At 40.0% G+C, this 23,000-nt stretch overlaps 1 protein-coding gene across 10 annotated transcripts in view; it reads right to left on the bottom strand.

The window, feature by feature from the left end:
• TRIP12 (thyroid hormone receptor interactor 12) overlaps positions 1–17,975 on the bottom strand; it is a 78,919-nt gene extending 60,944 nt beyond the window's left edge. For 6 of the 10 annotated variants that reach the window (XM_039722426.1, XM_039722431.1, XM_039722433.1 and 3 more), the window contains exon 1: positions 17,563–17,777. The gene's annotated coding sequence lies outside the window, so the exon portion shown is untranslated. The other 4 variants (XM_039722428.1, XM_039722430.1, XM_039722429.1 and 1 more) reach the window with 4 other exon arrangements.
• Positions 17,976–23,000: the final 5,025 nt, after the last annotated feature.

Genomic DNA, 23,000 nt, shown 5'->3' with positions numbered 1-23,000 from the left:
GAATTTATTAACAAAGGAAGGGAATGCTCTCACTGTGGCAGAGAGCCAGGACTCAAAGCTTCAAGAAAATATTTTCATGTTTACAACACCTGTAGTTTCTCAGTCTAAATTCGGTGTTCTGTATTATTTCAGCTTTTTAACCAGCTAAACATTAAGTTTTGTTGCACAATTCCATCAACTTTGCAGCAGTTAATGTTTTTGCTAGAGACATGAAGATTATCAAAAGCATAAGAAGCCAGAAACTCCTGAGTCAATCTATACCAAGGAATAGTCTGACCTGGATAGCTGCAAGCCAGCCAGAGACAGCTCAACTTCAGAAGCAGCCCAGAGGTATTTAAGCCATGTCAGTAACACAAAAGATTTGTTAGATCACACAGAGAACAGGCACACACAAACACAGTAAATGTTTGCTGCAAAATACTGAATCACGTTTCCTATCTTTATTGATAGATTTTTTTTTCCCTTTGTCACAGCAACGGGAAACAAAGGAAAAGAGAGGAACAAATACCTTCACATTTTTATCTTCTGTACACTTGTGTCACAGAGCAAAATTTTTCTGCCAAATCAGTCCTACAGCAAGGTCTTGACTTCACCTCTACAGGACCTTTAAAACTACTGTTACAGACTGACAAATCTACACTATGAGACCCTCACAACGGAATTCTGCTACCAGGTGTTAATAGAATTGTAGTTGCAACTTGTAGTAACAATGAAAATAATAGTTCCTTTCCTTTTTAAAATGAAAGAAAAGCAGCTCTCTCCAACAGAAAAGAACACATTTTCCAACAGACAAATTCTGACCAAAACCATGCTGTTTTTACATAAAGCGACATGATGTGAACTCTTCATTTCTTGCACACTTTTAACTAAAAAACATCATAACCACTACAAGTAAAATCTTACCTGATCTTTGTTTTCAGACTCTCTAAAAACTCCTGTTTAGTTGTCACTATCAGAACAGTGGTCTAAGCTTTCACTAACAGCATAACAAAAAACATTAAAAAAACCATAACAAACACAAAACCACATTGTCTGGCAAGAATGAAGAAGACTCTACTCAGAAGACAGGAATTCACTTGAACGAGCAGCTTTATCTTCCGTGAGACAACATGAACCAAAGGACAGAATCCTTCATGAAATACAGATCAGTGACACTGCCAGAAAAGAAGGCAAGCTAGAAGCAGGTGGTCAAGCTAAGACCAAGTAAAAGAAATGTGGCAAAGTTGGGAAAAGGGGTATTTATTACCAGAGGAAAAAAAAAAGAAAAAATTAGCTGAGTGATTTATACAAATTTCAATTTAGTAGTTTATTTCAGTACTATCTTGCAAGTGAACCAAGAAGTACTCAAAATCATCACCACTAATGCTTCATGCCCTGCTGCCTTTGAGCTGCACAGCTGCATTTACTTACAACACTGAATGCAGAACCTAGTGCTGGAACACCAGGCCTCTTCCCTATTCCAAAGCCACAGACCAGATGGTGCCTCATTTGCAGCTTGCCATTCACCTGCAGCTGGCACACACAGCCCTTAAGCAAAACCAAGTGCAACAGCAAGACAAATACTGATATGGTGCACAGCCACGTCCTACCTGCAGAGCCTGTTAGACAATACGTGCCCCAAGTTGCAGCATGGAAGCTTTTCTGAGACCTGCCAAATTCCTCATCAACTTTTGCCAAGCTGTCTTAAATTACTGAGAGACCTAGTGAGTTCAGTGACTAGTAAAACATGGTTTGGTCACCCAAAGTCTAAATTAACACAAGATGAATTAACACAAATGATCTCTGTATCTCTAGATGGGTACTAGAAGGGTACAGGCAAAAAACAAACAAACAAAAAACCCACAACAAAAGGCCAAGAACTTGAATCAGCCACTGGACTGAAGAAATTCAGAGACCAGATGCCACAGAAGTTACTGCTGGAAAAAGAAACAAAACCAATTGACTTATAGATGTGGATTAGAAAAGTGCCACAGATGAGCTCAAGACCACATGTCTAAGTGTATTATAAAAACAAGATAAAGAAGCAAAAGACTGGGTCTTCATTGTCATAATACTCTGCTTCAGCTCTAAATCAGTCTACAAAACTGTTCAGTAATAGCAGCATGCCTTAAAGAGGAAAACTACAAAGCTAGAAACAAAAATTTCAAAAAAAACCTTCTACCTGACCTTGGAAGCATAAGTTATCTATCTGTCTTCTACTCACCTAGAATGGGTCCTCAGATTTTTGCATCTTCAAAACATAATTTAGACAAGTTTGGGAGAAAACAGGATTTCAGGAGTTTTCGTGCTGTTTTTCTAATCACTGATGTCTAGCACTGATTCAGACCAATGCCTGTTGAAGCTTCCTTTCCCACCCTGGCTCAAGCAGGTTATGTTGTTCTCCTTGAACAGAGACTTGATCCAAATGCTACACAGAAAAGGTAATAGGCCCTAATGCATAGCAAGAGCCCTACACCACATGACACAATCTGGGAAATGGTTTAATTGCAGTCATTGAGGAAGAAATCCAATTAAAACAGGTTAAGTTTCCGGCTTCCTCAGCACTGGATCTGCATATGGATCTTTTGCTATCACAAGAACACTGTAACAACAAACAAAGGGATTAAAACACATTGAAGTTTCCTAAACTGGGCAGTGGTTAAACCAGTGGCATCTTGGAATTATGTGCCAGAGACATATTCTGTCGACTATGGAAAAATTTATATATTTACATTATATCTTAGAGTGATGTAATTAGGAGGAAGCTCCAATACACATGCCAAATGACTGACACAGGCACAATTAACAACATTTACCATGTATGAAATCATGAACCAAACTGCCTACCAAATACCTGTATAAACAGAAGTTCTGTGTAAAGTTGAGCAAAACAAAGCCACAACCCAAGAAACATGTGTTAAACACTAAGGATTAAGCTGTCTTTAAATTGATCCTATGAATTGTAAGATCATGACTTTACAGTGCTCAGAGCTATTCTTTCATGTTAAATACGGGGAACAATATACAATATATGTAGGTCCCACAATTGTACTTAAGGAAGGTTCAAACTTTTACAGTCATGGAAAAAGTTTTCAGAAGCCAGAGCTTTATGAAGAAATTAAACAACTTTATGGCACACTTTTTAGACAAGTGTCTACTCCACTCTGCACATTTACACCTTCTCATTGCTCCACAAATAAAACATGAGAAGTTGTGGGAACAAGGCACTGTACATGATGCTGACCTTGAGCAAAACTAAATATTAGAGCTCTCTGAAGTGCTTTTTAGCAGGATGCTAGATTTAGTCTTAGTTTTAAGCTAGACAAAAACTCAGCATTACCAAATACACACAAAAAAAGTCTGCAACAAATTCCTTTCCCCCTTCCCTTATGTGCAAGTACCACTAGGACATTTTTCTGCTTCACCTCACCAATGATTTTTACTTCATCTTTCCCAGGCTACCCACACACTTTCCTCGAACAGGAACAACTGTAACTATGCCCATATGTTACAGTTCACAAGACTAACAAGTTCACACTAATGAGGTGTTTTTCCTGGGGTCCTAGCATGGCCAGGTTTGTCAAAGTCTGAATTTCTTGTCAATAGTCAATCACTTCAGGGCTGGAAGAAAGGCTCCTTACTTTCTGACAAAAAAATGTTCCAACAGGTACCGCCTAAATCTGTTCAAGGCTTTTTGTTACCTTCCAGCTAAACTGCTGCTCTCTGATGAATACAGAACACACAACAGAAAAACACAATCTCTTCACCACCCTGAGACACTCATAAAAGAAGCAGAGCTGTAAGTTTTCTATAGCTTGATCAAAATGATTATTTAAGAAGATATTACAGTAGCTGGTTTGATAAGCCGTTGCTCTTGCAATTTGCTCTGTGACCCAATCACAATACTGACAGAGTTGTCTCCTATGCTGGTGACCTTTCATCCAACACTAATGATTAACTATGCTTTATGAACAAACCTACAACCTACTGCCCTGAAAAACAACACATTATTTTTGGCCTTGTCTAGGACCGAAAAAGAATCGGGCGAGGAAGAGAGAAAAGGAAGACAGTGTCTCTCCTAAGTGCTCAGTGTATACATCAATGATGTAAGTGAGGCAATGCATCCATCTTGCTACACTCCTAAAATACATTTTTGCAAACATGAAAATAACCCCATACTGATAATATGACACTGAACTGGAGGCAAAGTTCACTCAACTCCCATGCAAGATCTTTTGTCTTTCTGGTTTGTTTTTGTGGTTTGGGCTTTTTCCCTTAAAGAATATCTGTAAGACACTCCAAAACTACTCCACATCATCCTCTTTACTCTCATCCACTCATAATCCATTTACTAGTAAGGAAGACAAAAACAAGGATATTTAACTGGAGAGGTCAGCTTCATCATGGAGTAAGATAAAATAACTCTTTACAACACTTTAGTAAAAAACATACAGGGAATGGAGTGGCTTCAGGGAAAGATAAAAAAAAAAAAGAATATGAAGCACACAGGCTTGTAAAGAAAGACAGAAAATATCTGAAGTGAGCCAGTTTCTTCCCTCCCCTCTGCACAGTATCCTACATATCACAGGTAGGATGTACATAGTTCCTAAAGGCTGCAGCCTCTCTTACTCTTCATTCTGTTTTGCAAACCGAAGCCACCCAGGAGCATGCACATCCCCATCCCCCATATGATTAATGGGCAAAAAAGCATTCCAGTAATCCCAGTATCTTTAACACCTCCATTTCCCAATGTCAAGTCTTGGAAATGCTTTCAGTCTTTTCTCCCATCAACTACTAGATGATGTGCTAAGGAGAGCACCTCAACCCCTATTAGCTACCAAAGATGCCAAATTATTGCACTGACTTTGGGTCTTTATTCTATGCTTTTCAAAATTTATCTGTATGTTTACTTTGTATTTAAAGGCTCCCCTGACAGACGGGTTTTGGGACACAGATATCATGTACTGCTATTTGGAAACAGCCTGATCTGTCCAACACAAACTTCTTCCACATAACTGAAAGCTGATGAAAACACAGCTCTCCAAACATGCAGTTATCTATGAAAAACTAATTGAAACTATTGTCTATTAAATGTCTATTTTGGTAGAAAGTGGAGGATATAAAGCATACAATATTGAATTTTCAAAGCAGAATTCCAGAGTTGTTTTTTCTTATATCAATGGCAGAATATGCCACTAGCATATTACTAACATGGCAGTGTTTATTATATTAAACAGTTGCATGATAACAGCCTGAAAGTTTCAGAAGTACTTTTTCATTTTCAAGGAAAACACTTCAGATGTGGCATCATAGTCTGTATTTTATAATGGCTACTTTTTAATCAAAATGACAGCATAAATATTCTGTACATCTTCAAGTATGACAGATGCTCTGAGCCAAACACTTACTTGTTTTTTGGGGTTTTTTGTAACTCCGTTAATTCTAAGCTTAGAGGTGATTACACTCCTTTATACTCTTCATACAATATTTAACTCACTACTGAAGTTACAGCACAGACTAAGGAGAGAAAGCAAACAGGCCAGACTTCAGGGCATTAGAGCCGTGAGTCTGCACTATGCAGTTGCTCAGCTGAACTCCATTATTTCTCCCAAAGAATATCAAGTACTGATGGAAGCTAAAAATCCCAACTACATTTCTTGGGAGACATCCTAGTATGTTCACCTAGATAAAACAGGAAGGTCAATTAGCTGCTCTAATCCAAACCTACATGGATGTCTTGTGTACTATACAGAAGGCAGTTTCCAACTATTACATGTATTTAGTTCCACACACCTCAGAGGGTATGGGGATAGAGCCCAATCACAAGCTTCACTATTATGCCAGTGCAGACCGTTTTCACGTTAAAATTCAGCACATGAAACTTAGGGAGTTGGTCCAAAATATAGATTGCATCTGTACAAGCTGAAATAGACAATTTAAAACCTGACATTTTGATCTATCACCAACTGTCACAAGTTAAACTTTTCAAATTCTGATGAAGCAACTTGAAATTACATGAGCTTCTCCTCCACTCTCCGTCACAAACATTATTCCAGTCTATTCAAGTACAAAGAACAAAACAGTTTAAATGATAGCCAGTCACAAATTTGTATTTTCAAGTTAATCCCACTTCAAAGCTGGGCCACCAGCCTTCCCAACAATAGAGCAAACACACCCCAAGAGTAAATGCATTTCTAGTTTGTTGTCATAACCTGGAATACTATCAAGGAGTAACAAACTACCTTGCTTTTGGATGCATCTAAGCTAAGCTTAGACATTTAAATCACTATATTCTGCCATAGGTTAAACTGCTGCTTCTAGCTGCCACAGGTCTGGGCATGCACTAGTCACATCCTGCATTTGATGTTGTCAACAGAAAGCCCAACTCCTTCTGAAGCAGGCTTTTTAACCAGGTAGATCATATGCATAAAGCAAGGATAAGGGCTCACAAGTTGGATAAGCCCTTATCCAACTCAGCTATGTCTCACAGGGTTAGGTGAAAATTTGAGTAAATACAGTAGCTTGCATCTCCTCTACGTGTCACACTCAGTAATCTCTGAGCAGCATTCCTGAATCCATAGGCACAGAACTCTTGAGATTCTGAATTCCTTGACTCAGTCATTCAAACCTTAGGCATGGCAGGTTAACATCTTTAGAATGCCTGAGAACTCTCTCCTGGTATACCTGTAACATTTTTGACAACACGGCTAGAATCAGTGGTATGAAAACTGAATACTTGTACATACTTTTGCACTTCACTTTTTCTCCTCCTTAAGTTAGCCTTCAGCTGGCAACTAGGTATTTTACACAAAACTCAGGTATTTAAAGTCCTCCAGCCTAAAGCGGTACAAAAAATACAGTAAGGAAGAATTGTCTCTTTGCTTTAAAAAACCAAATTACTATTTAAAGAGATACCCTTAGTGCTGACTGTATTTCCAGGAATAGGCCTTCTCCTTTCCTGAGAGACAAAGTCTGTTCTTTTTCAAGTACTTCACACAGGACAGCCTACCTGCCTTCCCTATGTCAGTAGTGCAATGACATTTTATTTGTTTAAGTTAAATGAACTTATATAGATGGACATTCTCATTGAACCAAAGTTTCAAAGTTTAGCAAAATGTACTCTCTGATGAGGACTACAGCTTCCACCTGCTGGGCTTCAAAGCTGGGTTACAGCACACACACTCAAGTAAAAATACCATTCAGATGTATCGGGACTTAAAATATTCACAGCTACTCCGAACTAACAGTCAAAGGCCCAAGGTTTTGAAAAACAACTGGAAAATAGTATCTCTGTAAGCTGTGGGTGCTTAAACATTTTTAACACTTGAAGGCAGGCAATAATGTTCAACTTGTAATGGTATTAAATCTTGAAATCATACTTCAGTAATGACAGGAGGACATCAACAGGCTCCAGAAGCAAAAGATTTTGGTTTTTGACAGCAGAGCTCTGGACACTTGTTACTGTTTCCTGGCTCACAAAAGAGAGGTCATTAATATTTTATTTCTGTTTTGTTAAACCCAAGACTATTTAAATTGCTTTTAAGTAGCATCCAAACAGATTGCATCACTGCACTAATTTAACAGAAAGTGTTTGTAATGATGGAAGACTATTACCCATAGAAGAAAACTATGAACTAAGAAGAAAACTTTGTTATCATTATAGCCTTGCTTATTTCCATAACTACACAGGTGATATGGTTATCTAAACACAGAGCTCTTCCCTTAAAACTCCCCTTTTTCCAAAATTATCAAAACTTGCAAGGCCCCTTTTCTCTCCTTTGTCCCTCTCCCAAAACAGTAAGGGTATACCAAAATATGGAATAGTAAATTATTTTTAAAGAGACACTTGCAATGCTATGAAGTACAATACTAGCACTCAACGTGGAGATGTTGTACCTCAGTACTGAACCCAAAAAGCATTTGCTGTAAGCCAAACCCTGTCAGCACATTCCAGTTCCTCCCAGTGATGCTGGAGGGGAATGGGAAAGGAGGTGTGGAAGAGGAACCAATGCTTAGGTGCATGCTCCATTACCAAGTAACTGAGAACTCTCAGTGCTTATCTGAAGTACTCTACCCCAGCACAGTGGGCCTTTAGCAAGGGACATGAATTCCAGCTGAAAATCAGAAGGGTTATCTTAAAGAAGTTAACTAATAAAACCTATATTATTTAGCTGGGCAACAAGGTTGTAAATACTTTGAGTAAGTGCTAAGACTAAAACATCAAGAGAGGAAAATAAAGAGAGCATAGTATTGATACAGTTAGCAGGCAAACAGAGGTTGTAAATACTTTGAGTAAGTGCTAAGACTAAAACATCAAGAGAGGAAAATAGAGAGCAAAGTCTTGATACAGTTAGCAGGCAAACAATTAAGAGGAACTTTCAGGCTGGAAATTAGATGATCCTAAATTTTGAGATATGACATGCTGAAAGAACATCCCATAAGGACTGAAGAATTAAAAAGGCAAGTGTGAGATTTATTACTAAGCTTACTCCCAGAGAGTTTTCATTGTCCTTACAGACAACTAACAAGTTCTGTTGTCCTGCCATGCCCACTAGAGAGAGGAGATGCTCATGCTGCTCAGGTACAAAAATCTCTTTTAAGGCTCAGTTCCTACAAAAAGCTAGTCCCACGCTTTGCATCTTTTGGTTCAGGAAGTAACTAGAACACCATTCTTGCTATTGTAACAGCCATCCCCTTTCTCAGAAGGTATTAAGAAGTCAGAGAAGACACTGCAAAGAAGCCAACACCTCTATTATCTACAATTTGAGAAGCATTTCCTGTCCTTCTTGTCCCACGGTACCTACCACTGAAGCTCTGTTATGACTGAAGAGAGAAAACTTGTCCCCACACCTTCTCCTGGGAAAGAGGAGGGGAGGCAGAAGACAGCCCTCCACAAAGCAAGTTACTGCAGTAAGCAGCAAGTTCTAGGATTTAAAAATAAAAAAAACCACAAACCATATACCACACTTTGGGATAGGGCTAGTCTGTGCAGAGGTTGTTTATCCAGCTTGATCCTTCTATTGCTGTGTCACTCTGTGCCCATATGTTCATGTTTGATATCTGCCACATGACGGGGGGGGTGGGGGGGGGAGAGGGGAGGAAGCTTGCCAAAGTTAATATATTCCAAAAACCAAATCAGTTATTTCATTTGTGGAAAGGTGGAAAGAGCTTCATGTAGAACTAGCAGACAAAAAACATAGGAGTCCTATGAAAATGCAACAGAGAAATTTTGTAACCAAGTTGCTAACATTCAACTTAACTGGTGTTTCAGACTGGGCTACACAACAGAGAAAGTCAAAATACTAATTGAACTCTGCTGTTAGATCAATTAGCATTATCACCTGCTATCTGGTTTTGATTTGCCATCTTACTGAGCTGACTTTCCAAGTAGCCTGATACCATCTTGGTAGAGGAAAACAGTATTGCCAATCTGCAAGTCTAGGGAAGAAGAAATCATTTTTTAGCTGAAGGGGAACAGCTTTTAAATTAAAACACACTATACAATTTGGTAATGCAGAGCAATCTACATGGCTTACTTCTGAGAAAAGTTTTTAAGATGCTCCAACACCCCTAAAATAGGATTAAAATTATTTCAATTTAAATTAATTAAAATAATAACACAGATGGGTGTTTCCAGTAATTGCAAGGTAAATGTGAAACCAACAAACAAATGCCACAAACAGAAGCAAGTTTAGCATAGTCTGCCTAGTTTAGCACAGGCAAACTGCTGAGAACAGGTCAAGGGAGTTGAGTGTTCCTGATAACACTACAGGTACTACCAGCAAGAATCACAGTTTGCATTCAAGTGTGAGATCTCAATCTGATATAAACCCAAGATTTCATCTGAATAAAATAAATGAATTAAGATGTTTTGAAAAACAGATGATACAATTGTTTATCCATTGACTTGTTACTTAATAGGAATCTACTATATTTAAACTACAAGAATAGTTTTAACAGCTTTTGGCTAAGTCTGTGACAGTGGAAGAGCAGGGCATACACCTTAGGAACCTCTGGAAGCCATGAAGCATAGCAACAAGTATGGTCACTGCATTGTATTTTGAAAGTGACAGATTGAGATTACTTGGCCTGTCACTTCAGTGGAGTTTCACAGACAACTTTACATTTAGTTTAAATGTATTCCCAAAAAAATAACTCATCACTACATTCCTATTTACCCCCAGTTTTTAATTATATAGTTCTCAGGTTCTAGCTTACTTGAGTTCTTCTCCATAAAGCACAATAAAATTGGAATTTTCAGTGTTCATTCTGCTCCAACTCTGGTTTAATTTGGATAATACATCAAGAATCTCTAAACTATTAAAAAAATATGGCCATAGTGCTGAAATATGTCAGCATTAACCAAAAGCATTAAAGTGATTTCTTCACATCATAAATTTCACAAAGTTCATCTTTCCTCTTCACAATTCATCTGATAAGAGCTCGCTTTCTCCACGCCATGGAGCATTTAAATGTGCAGACTGAGGTGTGCAATGGCACTTCCCTTAACATGCTACCTCCAATTCCAGTTAGTGAAAGTTCTGAGGGGCTGTCAAGAGTCAGGTATCCAGCATGGCTGTTTGTTTACAAGTCTACAAATATACAGCAGAACTGTATCAACTTAAGAGCTGCCATGGAGGAAATTTTGCAAATGCACATTTCCTATCTTACTTTTGGCAAAGGAATGTATCTGTTCTTCTGCCAAGCTTTTTGTAACAGAATAAGGGAGTGAAACTAACTTCTTTAATCTACAATCTTATGATATAATTAAATTCTTAATTTTTATTACCAGTCTTTTACTGTAGACTACCATCTGCTAAATACAACAGGCAGAATATTACCAGAGTAAGATATGGCAGCAACCATTATCCTCATATAAACTTGAAAAACACTGTAGAAGAGACTGCAGCAGATCTTCCAAGTACAACCTGTAACACTTGAAACTGTGGTTTAAAGTTTGCTGGTTATGCAGCTTCCATTCCCTTCATTAAATGAGATTCAGCTGAAATTGTGTTTTCTCCAGCTGTTTAACTTAAAGATCTCATATGTACCTACCTAGCTGTGTAGCTGCTTCTCAGGTGCTGCTCACTCAGGCTTATTGACACAGCTTATGACTGTCTGCTGTCCTTGTTCAGCTGAGCAATTTCCTACCTTCCCCTCACCCCTGTACAATGGGCGAGTTCATCAAGCCATCACACCTGAAACAACTGCAAAGCTCAAGACAAGTGAAGTTGTAAGGAGAAACTAGTTCACAGTCAGTAAGTTGATTATAAATAACGTGTATCCCCAAAATAAAGAGGAAGAAAACACTCTCTAAGGAAGGCAGAGTTTCAAGTTTAAATTCAGCATACAGCCTATTAATATGCACCCTCAGTTGCTTTCTTCATTTGTCCTCTTTAAATGCACAGCCACATCTCACCTGTGATCAGAAGATTCAGTTACACTGCACACACCTTCCAGGACAGGACACTCCCTACACTGAATAAGCTAATTACATAAGGGATTTGACATTAGAAGACACAGAACATTATTAACTTGGATAAGATGGCATCCTCTAGCCCTGACATTAACCACATCTTACAGTACTGCCTCGTCCAAAAACACTCATCTACCACATATTCCACAAAGGCATATATAATGTAAAAAGAGCTTCTCCTCACTAACAGCAGGAGTTAAAGTAAGCAACTCATCATTATACCAGTATCAAGGACATGTAATTCAAGTCCCTTGATGAGTGGGTGGGATGCAGGTGGTTTTTTTCCTTTTCTTTAGGGCTGGAGGGAAGGAGGAGGAGGCAGGCATGGGGGATATTGGAGTCCACCCTGACTAGTATTACTATGCATTGTTTCCAACTTTTCTTTTTTGGTGCCTCAACTCATTTATGTTGCTCTTGATCCTACAAAAACTCAATGTCAACTCAGAAGATACTATACAAGAGTGTATTTTTGACTTCCACACTTATTTACCTGTACTTTTACATCTAAGCAGCCTTGGACTAGAGCAGAGGTACAGAGCAGACTTCAATCACATAAGCACATGTACAGAGAGATATTACATCTAAGCAGCCTTGGACTAGAGCAGAGGTACAGAGCAGACTTCACATGTACAGAGAGATCATTTCTCCTACCCAGAGGTGCTAAGACAAACTATCACAAGCTCAAAGTAAGACAAGTAAGAAGACAGAGAAGGAGAAAAATGAGAGAGAACAGAACACACATATGCATTCTAAAAGCAAACATAACTACCTAGTTACTGCTCTGCATTAACAAAACTCAGTATTAACCATGCTTCAAACAGCCAGCCACAAAACTGACAGAGGTGCACACTGCAAGTATTAAGTCTAATGCCCACCTCAGGGCTTGACAGCCTCCTGAAAGTTTAACACTTCTGTTCCCAAAAAAACATACATACCTCAGAAAACAAATAACATATTTGTATTCTTTTATTTCCAGCTTTACAGAAGTCAAGCAACTATTTGCCCTTCTTTACATTAAGTTCAGTTATTTGGACTTTATGAAACGCAACACAAGTTGTCAGCAACAAGTTGCTCTGAAAGTAGAATAAATGTGAAATATACTTTGCCTTTCAGATCTTAAAAAAGGCCATCTTATTTAAAAAGTACCAGGGACCTCAGCTTCCAATGTGAAACACCAAATTGCTCCCTACAACTCAAGGTTCACATTCCAGAAGATGACTCAGACCCTTTCATACCTTTCATAAATGTCAGATCTTTGCAGTTCAGCATGTGCACTTTCTTGTGGACACTATCAAAGCAAATCATATAGAAAACACTTGAGAAAGTTGGATTTTTCCCTCCCAGTCCATGAGCCAGCATAGTATTACTACACACTGATAGAATCATTCCAGTTTCTTCTCCAAGAATACCTTTGTATGTTTGTAAGCTTTTGGTCCTTTCTTATCACTCAAGAAAATGGACCTCTTTTTAGCAGGCTCTAATCAATGAAAAACTACTCAAGGGTATAAGAAGTCAAATGTGAAAAGGGCCAAGGAACTTCCTGAGGTTTCCAAACTTTCCAAACAGACTTACTGTATGAGTCCTTACAAGAGAGGCTTTTCTAGAGCAACTGAGGGTAACCATGGCTTGAACATCGTTGCTAGTATTTCTCATGCATCTTCAATATTGAAATCCAATATTAAACTATCATGATTAACTTCTTTTAAGACACCTAAGTTTTCCATTACTCCTATATGAAAACAATATTTCCATTTTTCCTTACAGACTTGACCATCTACTGCTCCTAGGGCAGTTTGCTGCCATATTTGTACCAAGCACCTTCATGAGTTGAGTTAGACTGGCAACAGTCAGCACCTTGCAAGACAAGCATCATCCCAGACAAGGAGAGCAAACAGATTTGGTTCCATGTGCTTGAACCCTTGCTGCTGAAGGAGAATATACATATTTACACAGTTGGACTCTACCAACTTGATGGCAGGATTAGAACAATTGCTCCTCAAACTGAACTTTGTACAAGCAACCATTGCTGGTATCTGGAAGCAGGCAGGAGAAGCCAGTTCACTTGACTCTGTCCTCCACAGACACTGTACACTTGATAGGTAGTTAAAATTTCTTAATTTGCAGAAGATAACTTTAAAACATTAATTCAGCAACTGTTTTGTTTAAAAAAGCAATCCTGAGACAAGTGGGTACATACAAGCATTTTTTTTTCATTATTGCTCACCACTGAGAACCGTGAAAATAGTTTCACTCCTTGAGAAGCACTTCATTTCACATAAATTGAAAAAAAAACCCACACCAGCAGGAAAAAAAAGTTAATATGACTTTGTTTTGCAGTTACCAACCTCATGTTCTACGTTAAAACTGAACTACGGAAACCCTCAAGTTTGCTTCATATACTACCATAAATCTGTTGTGGTACTATGTAATGATTAAAATATTAAGAGCACATTTAAAATACTACTTCTTCAGAAAACTAAGCAATCACCCAAAGCTAATACATTAACTCTATTAAAAAAAAATCCAATGTGCTACTATCTTCAGAGTCAGCACTGAATAGGACAGTGCAGTGACACCTTGATGAAAAGAGCATAACAGAGTCAACAAAGTGCTTTATAGGAAGTTTTACTAATTTGACAAGTGATGAACAGGACACTGATCATCCAAAGGCCAATGGGAGATCCCAGAAACATTCTGGGTTAAGTTTTTGCCAAGGCCATAGTTGACCATGTTGTACAACTTCAGTATTTGATTACCCTTTGTCATAAAAATTTAGCCTCAGTGTCGCACAAGACAGATCCATGATCAAAAGTGTTCTACATGATGCTTACCAAGTAGTTTGTTAGAAGACATAGCATGGCCCATAAATACAATATTAACACAGATACCTGTGAGATTCATTTCGCTGCAAATTAGGTACAAACATGTAGTTTACTTACTACCTTTTCTACTTCTGCTTCAGCCTCATCACTTAGAAATAAAAGGAATTTAGTCAGGTTATGCTTCTGGACTGCTGCAGAGTAACTGTATTTATCAGTGATCTAAGGATCCACATGGAAATTGAGCATGTCTCCACTGATGGCATGAAAGACAAATGCATTTTATTTTTGCTACACTGCTGCAGAAGGAATAGTGTAGTTGTAACCTATAGCTTTAGGCCTCAAATTTTGGAATAAGTCTATAAGAAAAAGTTTTAATTACAATTTTTTTTTTCTGTAATATTTACACTCTGGGTTTGAAGACAGTCAAAAGTACAATACAAAAAGGAAAACTTAAAAAAAAAAAAAAACCACACAAAAACTTGTGCATGATTCCTGATTAGGAATGACAGCTTTGATTATTCATTTACTGGGAAGATGCAGAATATTTCCCCTAATGGCCACTTTGACCTGAAAAACTTTTGCAAGACATCGAAAGACTCCATTTTCATAAGCTCTTACTCAACAGGTTGGCACTCCCACTGAAGTAGATCTGCTATATTAATAAGCAGTAATGCCACACTGTGGATGACCTACAATCTTTCTACTAACAGCTAAGACACCTTTAGGTTCCTACCTATGCAACCATCTGGAGACTGAAGACTTAAAGGTTGTTAATTCAAGTTTACTACTCATTTTTATCAGAAAAACCCTAAGAAAGGGGAAAAAAATCTGATTACCTGTATTTCTAATGCAACAATAAGATACACCAAACAATAAAATTTAAAACCACCTTTGCATTTAAAATCAAAAGAACTGAGCTGCTCACAATCAGCTGCATTTTATAAATACAGAAACTATTACAAATTAAAAGCATGTATATTGCCAAAAACATTAAGTATTATTTTCAGGATTTAGTCACTGTTTTAAAATTTCTTAGTTCATATACAACATACTTTGTTAAAATATCAGCTGCAAAAACTGAAATACTAGTATTTTCATAAATACATTTAGCTCCTGTTGATATTTATTAAGCTACCAAAAAAACCAGAAAGATATAGTTATTTTTCCAGTACTTTCATGTCCATTACATATATTTTTACATATATAAAATAGAACTTGCTTAAAAACTTATAGCTTAACAAAAATCTTAATAAATCTCAGAAACCTCAGAAATCAAACACCAAAAATTTTTAATTTAAAAATTAAAAAAACCAACCAAACAAAAAAAAAACCAAAAAAAACCCCAAAAAACACTCCAACCCTGTACAATTGGAACTCTCATTTTGAGACTGGAAGAGGGAGAAAGAACTGAAAAAAAGAAACTACATCAGAGATAAACAGAAATAATCACAGGAATGCTTTCTCTAGCTTTTAAAGTCTTACAAAAGCATACCCACAATGTCAGTTCCTACAAGAAAATCTTGAAAAATTAATTTAAGTGCTCAGAAGTCCTTTCTCATTATGATAGATGTACTTCAAATTTATCAACTGGTAACTACTCAATTCCTCTTTATGGCAGCCTCTAAAGCACCAGGAAGCTCAAAATTCATATTATACACAACACAAACCGTGGAAGTTAGTCTGAGTTAAGTTTTGCATTACAGTGTTAGAAGCTCTGAATCAGTGTTATTTCTGCTGAACAAGGCAGGAAGAAAAAAAAACAACAACTTGAACTATCTTTTTAGGGGGAAAAAAAAGATTTAAAATAAAAATTATTACTGGATTGCTACACATAATAAAAACACTCCCAAAACAAACTACACACTCTCTGAAAGCGTTCCTAAGTTCTATGCCAGACTTACAGAATAAATTTAGGCCAGTACCAAGCACTCATTTCTTCCCCGTGTGTAAATGCGACACAATCAGGCCTCACATGCAGGCCTCTCTCTCCAGCACAGGCAGGACCTTTGTTCGATACGTCGATGTTTTTCCCCCAAAGCCCTTGACATAACTTTCCATTCTTTCCCCTATTATTTTCCGGTTCCCCGTCTAGACTTTGGGACTCCCGAGCCGTGCAAACCCCCGCCTGCCGGAGAGCCCGGGCACTCGGAAGGGGGAAGGGGGAACAATAAAAAAGTTGGACACAGGAAGACAGGCCTGCAGGTCTGGCCAGAGCCCCGGCCTCGGCTCCTGCCCTTCCCCGACCAGCGGGGCAGCAGCCGGGAGCCCCAGCAGCCCCCTCAGGCTGGTCCCACGACCCAGCCCCCCGGGAAAAGGGAAGGAGGAAGAGCCAGGCAGGAAAGGCAGAACCCAGCGTTTGATCAGCCTCCAAGTACGACGCATTATGCAAGCGAACGCAAGGACCAGGCAACTTGCTTCTTGACTGAAAACAAGAAAAACATCAGCTCGAAAACATTTAGCTGCGAAAATAATCCCTTTCGTGGGCAGCCAGCTTTGTGACTCCGACCCCACGGGCGCCTCCGTTTTCTGCCCACCTTCTTCCTCCCCCTAAAAAAGATCGTGAAATATGGACGTCGGCCGATTGTTTAGCATTTTTACCGAGCTGGGCAGGAAGGAAAGAAAAGGAAAATGCTATTTTTTTCCTTTAAGATATTCCCTACATTTTTTAGAGGGGAACAAAAAAATAAAAGGGGGGGGGGGGGGTGGGAAAGAAAGGACCACTAAGGAAAAGGGGGCCAAGCGGAGTGGGGGAGGGAAGACAGGGAAGGGCATCGAAATCGGCACGGCAGTGTCAACACTGACACTGCCCTTTTGTATCAGCAGCCACACAGGGCCCGCCGAGGGGCGGCCGCGCTGCCGCCCCCCTCCCCGCCGGGCGGCCCGGGAGAGGCCAGGCGGCCCCGGCACCCCAGCCCGGGCCGGGGGGGCGAGGGATAGCCCTGCAGCGGGCCCGGGGACGGCCTGGCCATTTTGTCAGCTCCGTTTCCACCCCTTTCCTGCACGGCGAGGGCCCCATTCCAGCCCTCCGGGCCGCCCCACACACTCACCAGCACGGCGCCGCGTCGCTCCCGGCTCCCATTCGCCCCCCCACCCCCATCCGCAACAATGCTCCGGGATGGCGCCGCTCCCCTCCCCCTGCCCCGGGCCGCCAGGAAGGGCAGCTCGGCTAATGCCAGGATGACACAACAGGCCCGGCCCGGAGTCGCCGAGGGGCCCAGCGAGCGCCCCGCCGCCCCGCGCCCGCCTCCCCGGCGCCCCCCGACCGAGCGGAGGGGCCCCGGGTACCTAGTTTGTCCCGGTGCGGCCTCCGCAGACGCTCCGTGCCTCCCTCCTCCCGGCAGCAGCCGCCTCGCTTCCCTTCAATTATCAGCTGAAGCCGCAGCACCGAGCGACGCCTCGTCCGCCGCCTCCGCCGCCGAACCCCTTCCAGCGGCGCGAGGGGGAGGCCGCGGGACTACTTTCTCCTGGCGCCGGGGCCCCGCCGGGGCCCNCCGCAGCGCGGCCCGCTCGCTGCGCTCGGCGGAGCCGCTGGCGGCGGTCGGTATCCCTCCGCCGGGGTCGTCACCTCGGGTCCGCGGGAATGTCCCCCCTCGGGGCGGCCAGGGGGCGGCCGGGGCGCGGGTCGCTGGTGGCACCGGCGGCGGGGGTCAGACCCTGCCCGGCACCGCGGGGCCGCCGCGGCTGCTCCTTTAAGAGGGGGCCGGGCTAGCGGTGACCCCGCGCGATGTCCGCCCCTTCCTGGTTGCCATGGAGACCGCCCGCCGGCGTCCCAAAATGGCGGCGGCGGAGCCGCGCGGGGCCGGCGCTCTCTCCGCTACCCTGGGAGGAAAGAAGGAAGGGAGGAAGGCAAACCGACAGCCTGAGGCAGCAGCGGCTTTAGCGAGGGCTTCTCCTTGGGGAAGGAGCCCCTCCGTACCCGAGCAGGACGAGGGGCCCCGTTAACGCTGCCAGGAAGCGAGCCGGGAGGCGCCGCCAGTAAGTGCCGCTGGTGCGGGCTCCTGAGGGCTGGGAGCGCCCGGCTGCGTGAGGGCCGGTGCCAAAAAGGGAATTTCCAGCACGGCCGAAAGAGCGTCTAGACCGGAGCCTCGGTGTGTGGGAGGTTGCTTCCACCTGGACTTTCCCGAGCCTGTGGGATGGGGCTCTGCGTGAGGAAACACAGAAAGGGAAATGTGAGTTAGAAGCCTTGTGAAGTAGTATATACATATCGTGATTTTGTACCTTTAAAACAGACATAAGTTCACTCTCAGAAATGCCTCACAAATAAATGTGGTGCGGCATTTAACACAAATAAAGAAAGGTAAGTTTAGATACACTTTCAGGGTAATCAGACTTAATGCAGACGGGAAAGCAATAATCTAACGTTCCAATAACATGAAATTAACATCTGGGAATGGGAAGGCTGTATATATTTTCCACATTGTACCTGGAGATGTTAGATCTCCTGCCTTTCACTAGTGCAGATAACTGGTTTTTCAAACACAGAAATAAGCAATGATAAATATCTTGGAAGAGTTTTTTGAACCTTTGTTTTAAAATATCCTGCAAAATGTGCAATACAAGTATTTTTCAGACTAATCTAATAGAATCATCACTGAGAAATGTTAGACAGTAAACAAATGAAATTTAACAAATCTGATTATGTGTTTATAAGATTAATGAAATAAAATGCAAAAAAACTATCATATTTGTTTCATTTTGAGACATTTTTACTCAGTTTACTTGCTTTATATTTACTAGAGAGACAAACACAAATACTTGTCTCAAGCTAGACATAATGATTTGGAAAACGTAAAGTTTCAGAAACTTTTCTGAGAAAGTTTTTTAAATGTCTCACGAGAACAAAAAAAACCCCACAACATATTTTTAAACTAGCAGAAAGTTTTCAGTTTGTTTTCATAACATAAACCAAAATAATGAACATATTTCAGGGAAGAACTCTCACGAGAACAAAAAAAACCCCACAACATATTTTTAAACTAGCAGAAAGTTTTCCGTTTGTTTTCGTAACATAAACCAAAATAATGAACATTTCAGGGAAGAACTGCTGCACAATAACTGGGAAATATGTGGTTGTGAGTAGCTGAAGCCTTGTAGTGGGCCTGTCCCACTGACCCCATAGGAATCCTGCCAGTGCTCTGCTCGTCTGTGGAATGTGACTGGGTGTTGTGGGGTCTTTGCTATTCAGTTTTGCACTCAGATAATAAAAATAAGATGGTTCTTATTATTATTTCATCTGTCTTTAGGGTTTTGGTTCTCATATCTGTTTCCTGTCCCACACTTCAGATATCTGTTCTTGGGTTTGTTTTCAACTGACCAAATATATCCTGAAAATGAACCAAAATCAGTTAAGATAAACATGCAAAAAAAGCTTCATAACTGTCAGTGTAAGTAAGTTCAAATTCTTCTGCAAATGTTCATTGTACAAGGCATTACCAGGAAGCTGGTGTCATTGAAAAATAACTGGTTTGGACTGTTTGAAAAATTCAGCTTTGATTTTATGGCAATAAGATCATTTAAGTATGGTGCAGTGAATGTATGTATTTGAATATATCACTATATTTTCTGAAGTTAATGCATCTGATTCCAGCAAAACCTCCCAATTCACTCAAATTTTAATTCCTTACTCCTCCACACACCTTCATGTAAGTAGTGTCTCCAGTTTTAACTTCTGTACATGTAAAACTTCTGGATGCTAGTTAACCTTTCTACAGGCTATGGAATCTCCTGTGAAGAGACCTGTGTCAAAAATAGCAGTTGAAGGTATGTGCATCACTGATGTTCCAAGTTGTGTCTCATGTAAAATATATTTAGCCATCCTGGGTTAGCATGGAGGAGGCCTCGTTGTTGGCTCACGTTCCCAGGGTGCTATTTTGCAGTTTCCAAATAAATAACAGTCTTAAGCCTTCAGCTAGCACAGGGTTACCTGAATGCTGAAACCTGCTACTTGAATATCCCTGTTCTTGGAAGTTTGTGGTTTCAGAACTGTCTGTTGTTATTTTCTTCAAAAGCAAAAAGGGGAGTTTGTGGCTGCATAGTGGATTTGTATAAAAGCTCCCATAATTCTGTGCAGTGTTGCTCTGCTTCATGGGCTTTACATGAGCAGTAAATTCAGCTCCTCCAGGATGAAATTATCAATTTACTGGTATGTCTTATAAAGCTCCAAGGCTTGTGGGCCTGTGGTCATGGCCAGGATTTCCAGGTATCTGCTGACTATAAAGTCAAACTGTTACAGAAGCAGAAATCCTGTACAAATACAGAAGATCTTAAGAATGTGTTAGGGCAAGAAACTTAGTTGCATAAATGAGCATTCACAGAATGCAATTCACCCAGCTGGATTGTGTGGAAGGAGAGATCTTCTGAGCCATCAGCGAAAATAATTTTTTCAAGTAGCTATTTTAAGTCAGCAATCATAATTTTACAAATGCACAGAAACTATTCCACATATTTCCCCTGTGTGGGCATCTGCCAGTTCCACTGCAGAAATATAAGACTGAAAGAGACAACTTCAGGTCATCCAGTCCCAGTGCCTGCTGTTTCATCCAGCTACATAATAGATCTCCATAGCATAAATGGGATTTGATGTGTTTCAAAGGCAGTGAAGCTTTTTTTCCTCTGCTACTTCACATAGAACAAGTGCTTCAGATCACTTCTCTGATGGTTAGCAGTGCAGTTGTGCAGATTCATTTACAATTATTTTGTTTAGATATCTTTTGTGTTGGTAACAATGCTGTATATATGTGTGCATATATATGAGATATATTGTATATATTTAATAAATATGCACTCTGGATAGGGCTTGTTTTGTTTTATCAGTCTCCACTTGTGAAACAGACTCTCTGCTTCTTGCTCACTCTCATTTTCTCATTGCACTTATTCCTATTAATAATTTTGTTCTTAATAATAATAAGCCTAATAAGTATCATGTGCAAAAGCATTGTTACTTCCTCACGTCTTCTGAAAAAAACTGGGTGATTTAAATTTTAGGTTTGTATTTAACTTTCTCTACCAAAATCACATTAATGACTCTTGATCATCCTTCGATTAGTTATTATTCCAATGTCTTTCTCCTCTGTCAACTTTCAATTTATAACCTTTTGGTTTATGGCAGAAATTATTTCCAGATCAATGACTTTGCCATTTGTACTTTTCAATTTTTTTTTTTAATTTGTTTCCTTTTTTCCTCTTCAGGGCTGCTCTGAGTTGTTATGAAGGAGAAGTTGGTGTACATGTCAGAATAAACATAATAAATAAAAAATCATTCTTGGCCATAAAATGTGTTCTAGAAATCCTGCTAGTATTCATGGGAATGGTGAATAGTTTTTGTTTTGTTTGAGTGCATGTGCTGTTACATAGAATGGAAATCTTTTTGTTCAAGACTGACATGAGGGATGGCAACTTGTTTCACATATACCTTTCACTGTACATGTTTTTCGAACTTTAAATGCCAAATTAATATTTGATATACCAGTTATAATTTGGCAACATTTATCACAAAAAACAATAGATGTTATCTATTTGTACAAGGCAAGTGATTAATCCTATGGCTTCCAACATTAAATGTAAGATGGCTTGAGAGAGCCACACAACCTTTCAAAATAATATTTTTTATAAATTGCCTAACAGATGATAAGTACAGGTTTTGAAAAGTGCAAGAGAGGAATCCAGATGGTAGGGTAGTGTAGGAAAGATCAGTCACTCATTTTGGTCAAACAAGGAATATAGACACACATCCCCCACCCTCAAAAAAAAAAAAGTCTGGTGCTTAATCTGCTTATAGGGCAGGCTGATAACTGGAATGATGAGGCTGGTAACAAAAGAAATGTAATGGGAAAATGATCCGCTCAACATGTAATTAATACTAGCATCTGTCACCATTTAATGAATGCTACACTAATCAGAAGATTTTGTCATGTTAGTAAAATGTTCAGCTACTTACCCACAAAAGCCCAGCTTGGTACATTCACCAGGCGGCCGCGGCTCTGTGCAGTATTCCACACATGATCCGCTCGTGTAACAGCCAGGGCTCTGTCAAATGTGCCACTGCAGGATTGTGTGTTTGGCCAGAGATCAGCAACTGGCTTCTGTCAAAGGTACACACAGGACGTGTAGATGAACAAACAGTGGAAGTAACTAGGCAAACAGTTCTCATGAATGTTCTTGTTCTTTACCCCTCATCGCTCCTATTGTTTAGTGTTCGCCTCTGTGTCTTCAATCAGTTTCTGATTAAATCAATACATCCTGAGCACAGCACATTATTTTGGATAGTGAGTATTATAGTATTTGCTTGAAACATCCTATAATTAATTGTTTCAAATTTAAAAAGAAAGTTTTTTTCTGGCTTTTTTAGTTGTAAGCAAAAATTCTGAACCTACAGCGCTTAAATTTTTAAGAACCTTTTTTTTAAAAAAAAATCCTTTCTCAATAAACAACCCAATTCTCTAACTGATCTCTGTAAGTCCTATACTACAAAAACCCAAACAAACAAAAAATCACCACCACACCACCACCAACATAACCCAAGCAAAAATTAAACAAAACAAAACATGCCAACAACTTATCATTTTCAATAAAATTTCCATTTTAGGAGACATTAATAAATAATCCTTGTAGTGGTGGGCTGGCTGATTTTCAGTTGTAAGAACCTTCATGATTTATTAAACGTGCAAGGATAGCTCCTTCATTTGGAAAAAAAATGTATTATACAGTTAACTGTTACATCTTGG

Source organism: Passer montanus, unplaced genomic scaffold, assembly GCF_014805655.1.
Source record: "Passer montanus isolate IOZ18808 unplaced genomic scaffold, ASM1480565v1 scaffold48, whole genome shotgun sequence".
NCBI lineage: Eukaryota > Metazoa > Chordata > Aves > Passeriformes > Passeridae > Passer > Passer montanus.
Note: the sequence above shows the minus strand (reverse complement) of the source record. Positions and strands in the feature narration are given on the sequence as shown.